At 42.9% G+C, this 13,801-nt stretch overlaps 1 protein-coding gene across 2 annotated transcripts in view; it reads left to right on the top strand.

Moving 5' to 3' along the window:
* Positions 1-6,841: 6,841 nt before the first annotated feature.
* Positions 6,842-13,801, top strand: part of met (MET proto-oncogene, receptor tyrosine kinase) — a 143,277-nt gene continuing 136,317 nt past the window's right edge. The window contains exon 1 of one of the 2 annotated variants that reach the window (XM_008111166.3): positions 6,842-6,983. The gene's annotated coding sequence lies outside the window, so the exon portion shown is untranslated. Of the gene's footprint in view, positions 6,984-11,008; positions 11,300-13,801 lie in introns of those variants that run through there. The other variant, XM_008111167.3, reaches the window with a different exon arrangement.

Here is a 13,801-nt window from a genome sequence, read left to right as displayed (position 1 = left end):
AAAAAAGAAAAGGAAATCCATAGGTGGGCAGTTCCAACTAGTTGATCCCAATAAAGATAGTGGTCTGCTGCAGATTAGGTGTCTTCCGTATTGGTTTCTACTCAGGCCAATATCCAGGCTTCTGCATGTCATTTGTTTCCTCACAGGGAAATACTGGTTTCTTTATTTAATGAGTGACATTTCATTTTCCTTAATAATAATTGCATTAATTTAGTCATTAATGAGTGGCATTTCATGTTCTTTAACAATAATAACTTAATGCATTGTTGAAGGTTTTCATGGCCGGAATCACTGGGTTGCTGTGAGCTTTCCGGGCTGTATGGCCATGTTCCAGAAGCATTCTCTCCTGGCGTTTCACCCACATCTATGGCAGGCGTCCTCAGAGGTTGACTCCTCTGTAGGAATCTACCATATACCACGCAGCTATGGACAAATCTCCATAGGGATCACCAAACGCTGTGCTTTGAAACTGCAAGGCTATTCAATGCTAATCAAGCTGACCAATTGCAACATTCACACTTGCCTCAGGCAGACAAGAGTTCTTTCTTTCTCCCACACTGGACTTTCCACAGATATATAAACCCCACTTGCCTAGTTTCCAACAGACCTCACAACCTCTGAGGATGCCTGCCATAGATGTGGACAAAACGTCAGGAGAGAATGCTTCTGGAACATGGCCATACAGCCCAGAAAACTCACAGGAACTCAATAATAACTTAATTTATTGCTGAGTCAGCATGGAGCATTGGTTTCAGCACTGACTCTGGCGACCAGGGTTTGAATCCCAGTTTGGGAATCGATACCTGCTGAATGACAAGTCACATTATCTCAGCCTCCGAGGAAAGCAATGGCAAACCCACCCAGAAAAAATCTTGCCAATAAAGCCCTATAATAGGGAAATAGCTTGAAAGCATACAACAACAACAACAACAACAACAACACAATTCAATGCCAGCTGCCTCTCTCAGGAAAATGAAATGCTGTCCAAAAATCGCAGAGGGAAGGTTTTTTCTGTCTCAGGGTGAAAAAAACTCATGATAGACAACTTAAGGGCATTGGCAGTCCTATCTCTCCCTCCAGTTTGTCATTTTAAGGAGGAAAAAAATAATGATATTGGATGAGAATGGAAAATGGAAATCCACAGGTGGGCAATTCCAACTCTGTTGCAGTATTTTAGTTGGCGCCAATGAATATTAACTTTGGAATATGTCTCTTCCTCGCAGTTGGTTTCCTCACAGGGGAATGATGCTTTATCTAGTCATTAATTGGTGTCAATTCATTATGCTTAATAATATCAACAGCTTAATTCACATCCATCCCCTTGAGGGAAACAAAAGGCTGGTCAGAAATAGCTGAGGGATTTTTCCCTTGTGTAGCTATGGTCTCTGAGGGAAAAGGCCTCAGTCACCTGAGGAAAGGAAAAGGCCAAGAACCACCTGAAGGGTTTTTGGGTGGAGACCAGGAAGGGAAAAATTGTGTCTCTTTCTCAGTCTGGATCCACACTGCCACACAATGCAGTTTCAGAATATAGATAAACTGAACTGGATCATATGGAAATGTAGGTAAAGGTAAAGGTTTTCCCCTGACATTAAGTCTAGTCGGGAACCCCGGTGGCGAAGTGTGTTAAGGCACTGAGCTGCTGAACTTGCAGACCAAAAGGTCCCAGGTTCAAATCCCAAGAGCGGAATGAGCGCCTCCTGTTAGCCCCAGCTCCTGCCAACCTAGCAGTTCGAAAACATGCAAATGTGAGTAGATCAACAGGTACTGTTCCGGCAGGAAGGTAATGGCGTTTCATGCAGTCATGCCGGCCACATGACCTTGGAGGTGTCTATGGACAACGCCAGCTCTTCGGCTTAGAAATGGAGATGAGCACCAACCCCCAGAGTCAGACATGACTGGACTTAACATCAGGGTAAACCTTTACCTTTACCTAAGTCTAGTTATATCCGACTGGGGGTTGGTGCTCATCTCCATTTCTAAGCCAAAGAGCCGGCATTGTTCATAGACACCTCCAAGGTTATGTGGCTGGCATGACTGTATGGAGTGCCGTTACCTTCCTGCCAGAGCAGAACCTATTGATCTACTCCCATTTGCATGTTTTTGAACTGCTAGGTTGGCAGAAGCTGGGCTAACAGCGGGAGCTCAGTCTGTTCCCTGGATTCGAACCACCGACCTTTTGGTCAACAAGTTCAGCAGCTCAGCGGTTTAATCCGCTGCACCATCGGGGGCTCTTCCATACGGAAATGCAGACTCCTATAATCCAGTTAAATGCAGCAGTTAATCTGCATTCTGAAACGACATTATATGGCAGTGTAGATGCACCCCCAGCTGTTTCCTCATAGGGAAGTGCGGCCTTCTTTATTTGATGAGTGGCATTTCATTTTTCTTAATAACAAGAGCTCAATTCCCTGCCAGCCACCTCTCTGATGAAAATGAAATGCCAGTCATCAGTCACTGAAGGAAACTTCCTTGTTTAGCCACCATGGACTTTTGGGGAGAGAGATACCTCAGTCGGCAGGCAGGTCGAGCCAAGATCCCTCAGGAAGGAAAGCGCCTGAGGGACTGGTGGAGAGGGAGGCTGGATCTACAATGCCATATTACAGGCAGTTACAAACATCCGACTTAAAAACCACTCATAGTTAAGAATGGGGATGAGACAATAGTGAGGGAAGTGAGGGAAATCTACCCCTTGGAAGGGAAATTCACTCCTGAAAGTTTTATTATGGAGGAAAGGTGTCTCCACTGAAGCTTTATCACCAGTCCTTGCTTGCACAATATCCAATTCTCACAAGGACAGAAAGTGAGGTGACATCTTCTGAACTGGGGCACGGAAAGCAAAGCAAACACCACAGGAGTGTTAACCCTTCCCTATGCTATCCAAAGTGATTGGAACAAGGAGATATATAAGTACAGTAGAGTCTCACTTATCCAAGCTTCTGGATTATCCAAGCCATTTTTGTAGTCAATGTTTTCAATATATCATGATATTTTGGTGATAAATTCGTAAATACAGTAATTACAACATAACATTACTGTGTAATGAACTACTTTTTCTGTCAAATTTGTTCTATAACATGACTAGCTGTGCCCTGCCACGCTTTGCTGTGGCCCATTGGAATTGCACTGAATAGCTCCAGTTTTTGGAGTTTTTTAGGCCCTGTGGAGGTTCGTGATGTGATATTTTGTGGTTTCAACCTCGAGGCGTGGATGATGGATTGTGTTGTGAAATTTCGAGGTTGAGGGGTGTTTAGTTTTGTTGTTTTGCTCGGTGCCAGGATTCCATTACTCTTTTATATATATAGATGTTTTGGTGCTTAATTTGTAAAATCATAATGTAATTTGACGTTTAATAGGCTTTTCTTTAATCCCTCCTTTTTATCCAAGATACTCGCTTATCCAAGCTTCTGCCGGCCCATTTAGCTTGGATAAGTGAGACTCTACTGTATATATATGCACACACACACACACACACACAGAAGATTTTCACTTATCCAACCTTCACTTATCCAACATTCTGTATTATCCAACACAGTCAGCCTTCTAGTACTCAATGTTTTTGTAGTCAATGTTTTCAATACATTGCGAAGTTTTGGTGCTTAATTTGTAAATATAGTAATTACTACATAATGTCACTGTCAATATGTGTCAATTTGTTTTTCTGTCAATTTGTTGTAAAACATGATGTTGTGGTATTTAATTTGGAAAATCATAACATAATTTGATGTTTAATAGGCTTTTCCTTAATCCCTCCTTATTATCCAACACTTTTGCTTATCCAACATTCTACTGGCCGGTTTATGTTCGATAAGCGAGACTCTACTGTATATATAGTTTTCTTTCCCATACTTGTATCCCACCCTTCTCACCCCAAAGCTGACTCAGGGCGGCTTCACAATGCCCGACATACAAATCCCAAAAATGCAATTACAATTAAAATCAAACATTTAAAACATAAATTATTAAAACAACAACTTGCATCCAAATTCAACTTAAGAACAAACCTACAGAACCTATCTTGTTGGCAACTTGGGGACTGCCTGTAATCCAGTTTCTGAACCATCCGCTTTGAACTAGATGAGGTGGCAGTGTGGACTGCCAAAGCGGATCATCTGGATCCAGAAATTGGATTATATAGCAGTGGAGATGGAGATGGAGGCGAAGTGAAAGTGTATCTTTCTCAGCTGGCCCAGGTGTTTTCCCATAATAAGGAAGCGAAACCCTTTATTTGTGTAAGGAGTGGCATTTCATTTAGTTTAGGCTTAGATCTACACTGCCTGATGATATCCCAGGAACTGATCCCAGATTATGTGGCAGTGTAGACTCACTGAATCCAGTTCAAAGCAGATAATTATAGGATCATACCCCGGCATATAGGACAGTTTGTTTGTTTGGTTGAATGCTGCAAGTTGCTTCTGGTTGTGAGAGAATCAGCCTACAAAGACGTTGTCCAAGGGATGTCTTACCATCCTGCGGGGAGGCTTCTCTCATGTCCCCCAAGTGGGCGCTAGAAATAATATCATACGAAAGCTCACTAGCACAGCCTGGGGATCACAACCAGACACAGTGAAGACATCTGCCTATGCGCTTTGCTACTCTGCTGTTGAATATGCATGCCCAGTGTGGAACACCTCAGCAAGCAAGAGTCCAAAAGTGGCAGGCTAAAACCCAGAACCAAAAGCCATGGCTGATATTGAATGAGAGACTCCCCCTTGGAGAACAAAGAAGACAGGGTGACTTGGAAGGTGCCGAACAGACTGCACTCTGGCACCACGAGATGCAGAGCCAACCTGAAGAAATGAGGCCACAAAGTGGAGTCCACGACATGCAAGTGTGGAGAAGAGCAAACCACAGACCACTTATTACAATGCAGTCTGAGCCCTCCCACATGCACAATGGAGGACCTTCTTACAGCAATACCAGAGGTATTCCAAGTGGCCAGCTACTGGTCAAATAATATTTAGTATAATGCAAACTTTGTTTGTTTTCAAATACATTACAACTTGTACCCTTGGTTCGCTTTTGACACAATAAATAAAAATCTGGTACAGAGAGAGAGAGATCTCAAAGCACACAGCTCATACTCTCCATAGGTATCAGAAGCAAACCGAGGGTGCAGTTGTAATGTATAGTAGAGTCTCACTTATCCAAGCCTCGCTTATCCAAGCTTCTGGATTATCCAAGCCATTTTTGTAGCCAATGTTTTCAATACATCGTGATATTTTGGTGCTAAATTCGTAAATACAGTAGAGTCTCACTTATCCAACATTCGCTTATCCAACGTTCTGGATTATCCAACGCATTTTTGTAGTCAATGTTTTCAATATATTGTGATTTTTTTTGGTGCTAAATTCATAAATACAGTAATTGCTACATAGCATTACTGCGTATTGAACTACTTTTTCTGCCAAATTTGTTGTATAACATAATGTTTTGGTGCTTAATTTGTAAAATCATAACCTCATTTAATGTTTAATAGGCTTCTCCTTCATCTCTCCTTATTATCCAACATATTCGCTTATCCAACGTTCTGCCGGCCAGTTTATGTTGGATAAGTGAGACTCTACTGTACAGTAATTACTACATAGCATTACTGCGTATTGAATTACTTTTTCTGTCAAATTTGTTGTATAACATGACGTTTTGGTGCTTACTTTGTAAAATCATAACCTAATTTGATGTTTAATAGGCTTCTCCTTCATCTCTCCTTATTATCCAACATATTCGCTTATCCAACGTTCTGCCGGCCAGTTTATGTTGGATAAGTGAGACTCTACTGTACAGTAATTACTACATAGCATTACTGCGTATTGAATTACTTTTTCTGTCAAATTTGTTGTATAACATGACGTTTTGGTGCTTACTTTGTAAAATCATAACCTAATTTGATGTTTAATAGGCTTCTCCTTAATCTCTCCTTATTATCCAACATATTCGCTTATCCAACGTTCTGCCAGCCGTTTATGTTGGATAAGTGAGACTCTACTGTACTTCTAAAACATGGCCATACAGCCCGGAAAACATATAACAACCCAATTCATAACAGTACCAAAATTACAGTTATGAAGTACAGTAGAGTCTCACTTATCCAACATAAACGGGCCGGCAGAAGATTGGATAAGCGAATGTGTTGGATAATAAGGAGAGATTAAGAAAAAGCCTATTAAACATCAAAATAGGTTATGATTTTACAAATTAAGCACCAAAACATGTTATACAACAAATTTGACAGAAAAAGTAGTTCATTACACATTAATGCTATGTAGTAATTACTATATTTATGAATTTAGCACCAAAATATCACAATGCATTGAAAACACTGACTACAAAAATGCGTTGGATAATCCAGAATGTTGGATAAGCGAGTGTTGGATAAGTGAGACTACTGTAGCAACGAAAATAATTTTATGGTTGGAGGTCACCACAACATGAGGAACTGGATTAAGGAAGGTTGAGAAGCACTGGTGAGGAGATCCAATCTCTGTGGGAAAGAGAGAAGGCGGGTCAGTAGGAGCAGTGACTGCGGGAGCTGCTTCCTTGGGGAGAGAAGAAGCGCCTCATTGGGCAGGCAGGTCCATTGAAGGAAGGCAGGCCAGGCATAAGGTCGCGATAACCGCGGAGAGTGACCGGCGAGGCGACGCCTACTGCTGTGATCCGCGCCTCCTTTCGCTTCCCTCCGGTTCGTGAGTCACGGGCAGGTCAGGAGGAGCGATCCGGGAGGAAGGCAGCGAGGGAGGGAGGGATAGGCAGCCCCTTGGCCGCTGGGAGCCGCCACCACCGCGGCGGAGAGAGGCCCCGCCAGCCCGCCTCCCGCCCCTTGCCGCCAAGGCGCCTCCTCCCTCCAGGTGGCTCCCTCCTTCTTTCCCTCCCTCTTCGTCGGGCGCGGAAAGCGAGGGCTCCGCGGCGGGAGCTGAAGCCAAGGCATCCCAATGCGTGGCGACTGAACCGAGACGCCTCGCCCGCCGCCGCCGCCTTCAACAATCAAGGTAATCAAGCGGGGAAGGGACGGGAAGGGAGAGGCGCCCAGGCTGCCGATGCCACTTGTTCCGACGCCTTTTCTTTATTTTGTCTCATCGTGTCTTATTCCCAGAAGTTGTTGGGTTTTGTTCAACGTCGAACGTGGCGGGGTTGTGTGTGTAATCGCCTCTCTGAGCATGTGTTGATTTCATTCCCTTGCCTTGGAAGACACCCCAAAGGCTGTCCTGTCCAAGCCCCCCCCCCCCCGGGAAATGCATTCAAAGCCCTCCCGACAGATGGCCATCCTTATTTATTTATTTATTTATTTATTTATTTATTTATTTATTGCAAGATTTATATCCCGCCCTTCTCACCCAACAGGGGACACAGGGCGGATTACAATAAAACACCTCCAGCATAGTTGCCATCAGGGCCAGCTAACTCCTCCCGACAAAGGATTCCCCCCTCCCCCGGAAGGAAGCAGCCAGGTTTTGAAGCCGCAAAGGCTTTTCACTGCTAATCAAGGTGATTAATTTGAAACATTCACATACACCTCACAACCTCTGAGGATGCCTGCCATAGATGTGGGCGAAACGTCAGGAGAGAATGCTTCTGGAATATGGCCATACAGCCCGGAAAACACACGACAATCCTGTGATTCCGGTCATGAAAGCCTTCGACAACACATTCACACTTGCCTCGAACAGACCAGAGTCCTTTCTCCCACCCTGGACCTTCTAACACCTCCCAACAAAGGATCCCCCCCCCAGGCAGGAAGCAGCCAGGCTTTGAAGCTGCAAGGCTTTTCACTGCTAATCAAGGTGATTAATTGCAGCATTCACACTTGCCTCCAACAGACCAGAGTCCTTTCTCCCACCCTGGACCTTCTAGCACCTCCCAACAAAGGATCCCCCCCCAGGCAGGAAGCAGCCAGGCTTTGAAACTGCAAGGCTTTTCACTGCCAATCAAGGTGATTAATTGCAGCATTCACACTTGCCTCCAACAGACCAGAGTCCTTTCTCCCACCCTGGACCTTCTAACACCTCCCAACAAAGGATCCCCCCCCCAGGCAGGAAGCAGCCAGGCTTTGAAACTGCAAGGCTTTTCACTGCTAATCAAGGTGATTAATTGCAACAGTCACACTTGCCTCCAACGGACCAGAGTCCTTTCTCCCACCCAGGACCTTCTAACACCTCCCAACAAAGGATTCCCCCCCCTAGGAAGCAGCCAGGCTTCGAAGCTGCAAGGCTTTTCAACGCTGCTGTTGAAGGCTTTCATGGCCGGAATACTGGATTGTTGTGAATCTTCCGGACTGTATGGCCATGTGCCAGAAGCATTCTCTCCTGACGATTCTCCCACATCTGTGGCAGGCATCCTCAGGTGTTGAGGGCTCTATGCTGATGAAGTGTAAATGCTGCTTTTCAGTGTTTATCAAGGTGATTAATTGCCACATTCACACTTGCCTCCAAAAGACTAGGTTTCTTTCTCCCACCATGAACCTTCCACAGATATATAAACCTCCCTAGCTTAGTTTCCAACAACCCTAACAACCTCTGAGGATGCCTGCCATAGATGTGGGCGAAAGGTCAGGAGAGAATGCTTCTTGGAACATGGCCATACAGCCCGGAAAACTCAAAGCAACCCAGTGATTCCATCCATGAAAGCCTTGGACAACACATCAGGAAGTTCTTCTAAAACGTTTAGGTGGGAATCTCCCCTTTGTGGAGATGAGGTTTTCTTCTAGAAACCTGGCTGCTAAAGGCGGGTGGAGACGCCTCCTTTCATTCCTAAAGCATTCAGGCAAACATCCAGGTGAATTATTATTATTATTCTATGTATTTATACTCCACTTCATCTCAAGGGGACTCAAAGCGGCTTCAATTACAGCCTTAACAAGACAACCATAGAGGCATTTTTCTTTCTCCGATTTTTTTAAGAGTGTGTGAATGTATGTGTTTGTTGATATTTTTTCCCCTTCAGGGTGGTGGCGATGGTTGGTAGATTTCTCCCTTTTCAAATGTTGTTGATCGAAGAGGGCTGCTTTTCGTAGAGGAAACTGTAGAGTGCCTGGAATTTGGCTGCCACCACTTTTTGGAGACCTGCCTGGACTCAGCAGGGCCCAGCCTCATGGATCCTGCTCTCCATGCCAGGGGTCATTCCTGATGATAATAGCAACAGGGAGAGGAGGTTGAGCATGTGCAGAGTGCTTTCCTGCCCTTGTATGTGTTGGATTAACAGGTGAGGTTGCCAAGTCACATGATAGCCAAGTTAATCAATGGACTGTCTTTTCCAGAAATAAAAGTAAAATATGCTATTGAAGGCTTTCATAGCCGGAATCACTGGGTTGTGGTGAGTTTTCCATGCTGTATGGCCAGAAGTATTGTCTCCTGATGTTTTGCCCACATCTATGGCAGGCATCCTCAGAGGGTGTAAGGTCTGTTGGAAACTAAGCAAGGGAGATTTATTTATCTTTGGAAGGTCCAAGGTGGAAGAAAGAACTCTTGTCTGTTAGAAGCAAGTGTGAATGTTGCAATTGTCTAGCTTGATTAGCATTGAATAGCCTGATAGGTTCAAAGCCTGGCTGCTTCCTGCCTGGGGGAATCCTTTGTTGAGAAGTATTAGCTAGCCCTGATTGTTTCATTCTCTGTTTTCAGAGTATTATTCTTTATTTACTATCCTGATTTTAGAGTTTTTTAAAAATACTGGTAGCCAGATTGTATTCATTTTCATGGTTTCCTCCTTTCTGTTGAAATTGTCCGTCCACATTCTTGTGTATTTCAGTGGCTTCTCTGTGTAGTCTGATACAGCGGTTGTTAGAGTGGTCCAGCATTTCTGTGTTCTCAAATAATATGCTGTGTCCAAGTTGGCCCATCGAAAGTAAAATAACACCCACACCACCAAAGCTGCACGGAGTCTCCTTTGTGGTGACAAAATGAGATATAAACAAACATAAACATAATAATATGAACGGTTTGCTCTCCAGGAGCAGGGTAGTATGCTTGGGAAAGGCTGAAACACAGTTTTACCCAAAACATGTGACATAGTGCCTCTGAAGGTACATAGAGTGCTTCTTACTCATCACCTGTAATCCCTGCCTCTGCTTATCTGGAAAAATGGGTGCATCTCTACACTGTAGAATTAATGCAGTTTCACCCCACTCTTGACTGCTATGATTCAATGGTATGGAATCCTGGGAGTTGTAGTTTCACAAGGTCTTTAGCCTTCTCTGCCACAGAGTGTTGGTGCCTCATCAAATTATGATTCCCATGGGTTGCTGTGAGTTTTCCGGGCTGTATGGCCATGTTCCAGAAGCATTCTCTCCTGATGTTTCATCTGCATCTGTGGCAGGCATCCTCAAAGGTTGTGAAGTCTTTTGGAAACTAGGCAAGTGAGGTTTATATATCTCTGGAAGGTCCAGGGTGGGAGAAAGAACTTTTATCTGTTTGAGGCAGGTGTGAATGTTGCAACTGGCCATCTTGATTAGAATGGAAAAGCCTTGCAGCTTCAAGGTCTGGCTGCTTCCTGCCTGCAGAAATCCTTTTTTGGGAGCTGGCCCTGATGGATTCATGTCTGGAATTCCTCTGTTTTTTAATGTTGTTTTTTATTTACTTTCCTGATTTTAGAGTTTTTTTTAATACTGGTAGCCAGATGTTGTTCATTTTCATGATTTCATAGCCTTGAACCATGGCAGTTAAAGCAGTATCAAACTGTGTTCAAAGCTTCTGCATACCTGTTTCTTCTTCCCAACTGCGTTCAAGGTTTCCATGCCTGTGGTCTTAATGTGGGCTCTGGTGCACTGCTTTGATTTCTCATTGACCTGGATCCAGAACGAGTCATCAGAATCAATGCATGTAGTAGTAGAATCATCCCTTGGGGAGGCATGCTGCTCTTACGGGAATGTGCCAAGTCCCTTTTTTCTAAGAGATGATTGAAATGAACTCCTGGATGATTCAGGAGTGACTCTCACTTTCTGGGCGGAGCGGAGCCGATGAGAAAGAATTGAAGTGTCTGGAGGCAGTACCACAGGAGCTTGCTTGCAAAGAAGTTTGGCGAACCACAATTTTAGTCAGTCTGATGTTAGTGGAAGCACCAGCAGCATTAGCAGCAGCATCTCCACTACCAACTCATCACAACGCTGGCAAAAAAAGCACTGGGAGGGTTGTAAGGAGGTGATTGCTTCAACACACACATATATATCTCTTTTTTGAGACAACCGTGCCTGGAGGGAGTAATTTCTTCAGCCTTTGTGCAGGTGGAAACATCTCTTTGCAGTTTTCTTATCAGGACTCTTGATGAGATAACAAGCTACTTACTCCTTAGAAATGCAACTGGTGTGTATTGCCTGGTAGGTACAAAATCAGGAGTGGGTGTGTGTGAAAGTAGCAGTAACCACCTCTTACCAAAAGAGCTGGATGCTTGCTCCTTCATTTACAGTGTGCCAGCTGGATTTCATGTTAATTTAAACAGTATAATCTGGGAGAAGAGCAATACACCTGCAATCAGCTAATGGGTCTTAAAGCTGGCTTAAATATAATGTGATGTTCATAAATTTACTCTTGACACACAAAAATTATGGGACTATCTTGGAATAATATAGTAGATAAGATGTGCTTTGAATCCAAAATATTTATGATTTTAAGGGAATCTTTGTCAATCTGGGGTTACATGAATTCTCTGAATGCTTCTGCAGATAAATTAGGAATGTAGGCAATGCTGTTGGAAGAAATATTGTAAGAATGTCACATTGTACTAAGTGCTGTTCCTTTTAAAATTACAATTATGCATGTATTGTTAAAGGTGCAGTATTTTCACATTTTTCTGGCCTTATTTAGACAAATACTGTTTCTGAACTAAAATAATTTGGGTGTTGTTAGGTTTTGTTTTGTTGCTAGAAAGAGTTCTCAAACTTGATAGAAATATGAGCAGAAGACTAGCAGTTAGCAGATGTAAAGTTTCAGTGTACACACATTTGTTAAACAGAGGACTTTAACAAAGTATTGGCTGAAATCCAATTAGTCCAAACTAAAGTAAATCTATTAAATCAATGTTAAGTGGGTAACTCAAGATTGATTTCAGCTTTTTTATTCATTTTGTCAACTAGAGTCCACCAGTGACTACTGGATTTAAGCTATTGGCTCCCAAATTAGTGTGTGTACAATTCTAGCATCAAGTCGCTTCTTTTTATCAGACTGAAGTTGTATTATGTCATAGTAACAAAACTGGAGCCTCCGGTGGTCTAGGGGATAAAAGCCTTTTGGCTTGAAGGTTGGGTTGCTGACCTGAAGGTTGCCAGGTTCGAATCCCACCCGGGGAGAGCGCGGATGAGCTCCCTCTATCAGCTCCAGCTCCATGCGGGGACATGAGAGAAGCCTCCCACAAGGATGGTAAAACATCAAAACATCCAGGCGTCCCCTGGGCAATGTCCTTGCAGACGGCCAATTCTCTCACTCCAGAAGCAACTCCGGTTGCTCCTGACACGAAAAAAATAGTAACAAAACTAGTCCATACTAAAGGATGCACATCCTGTTTTGAAAATCTCCACTGGGGTTAGTTTGATCAGTAAATATTTCGCAAATTTGGTTCACAGATGTTGTTTAACTATATTTCAAACTATCGAGCATGTTGACTTGGGCTTTTGGGAGTTGACAGTGAACACCTGTCCACCTTGAACAATTTACAGTGCAATCGTATACATCATTACTGAGAAATAAAAATCTTCTAGGTTGGTTTACTCCTTGATAGGTGAGATTTAATCTTAATTATTGTGTTCTTATTGAAGTGAACCACACTGTTGTTTTTGTTTTCTTTCAAGTCATTACCAATTTATAATGTCCCTAAGGGGAGCTATCACTGGATTTTTTTGAGCTGAGAGATTGATTCACTCAAATTCCCCAGTAAGTTTGCATTGTCAAATGGGGAATCAAACTCTAGTCTCCAGAGTCATAGTCCAGTTCTCAATCCACTACACCATCCCAGACCTACTTAAATGCAAATATATTTTAATTTCCCCCCCTAAATGTTTTGTGATTTCCAGTAAATATTGAATATGAGATATTGTAGCATCTTGATTAATAATCTACAGAGAGCCAAGACTTCACGATTTAGAATCTCTAATTGTTTTAAGGTGGTGATAATATTCTTCGTAGATGAGAATGATAGCCATGGAAATACTTTGGTCCTAAATAGTTATTTGGAAAGCTAATGTCCATTTAAATTGGTGCCCTAGCCTAAGTAAAAAAAATTAAAATTGTATCTGGGAGTAGTGAAAGAATACAAAACTGCAGTTGCATTACCATATATTTATAATATAGAAAGTGGGTGTGATACACTCTTATGTGTATGCACTATGCTGCAGTGATTTGAGTTATTGATTAGTAATGCTTTCTGCAAAGAATGTTCTAGCAGGTGTGTGCTAGGGGTTGCCAGACCTTTTCCCCTCTGTTTGTTTTTTCTCTTAAACCTATGATGTGCAATGTGTGGATAATGATGTAAAACAGAAAGCAAGAAGGGGTATGTTTTTGTGTATTTGTTTGTGTGTATTTGTTGATAATGATGACATAATTTGCACCCCAGTATGCCATGTCATTATCAGACCACACAACATCACCAAAAGTGAAGAATGCAGTGTTAAAAGGTGCAGCCCTCTCCATATCTGGCATTAAGATGTATTCGGCAAACCATACTGGGTTTGCTGAAGCTGGTCATGTCTTCTGATATAGCTCCATGATATCACATGATGCATCCAAGACTTGGTACAGCATGGATAGGCCGGCAACAAATATGCAGATTTAGCTGAGCCACACTGTTCATCTTCTTCCTCATGAACATATTCTGCTCCCACTTCTAA

The sequence above is a fragment of the Anolis carolinensis genome, chromosome 5, assembly GCF_035594765.1.
Source record: "Anolis carolinensis isolate JA03-04 chromosome 5, rAnoCar3.1.pri, whole genome shotgun sequence".
NCBI classification, from domain to species: domain Eukaryota; kingdom Metazoa; phylum Chordata; class Lepidosauria; order Squamata; family Dactyloidae; genus Anolis; species Anolis carolinensis.
Note: the sequence above shows the minus strand (reverse complement) of the source record. Positions and strands in the feature narration are given on the sequence as shown.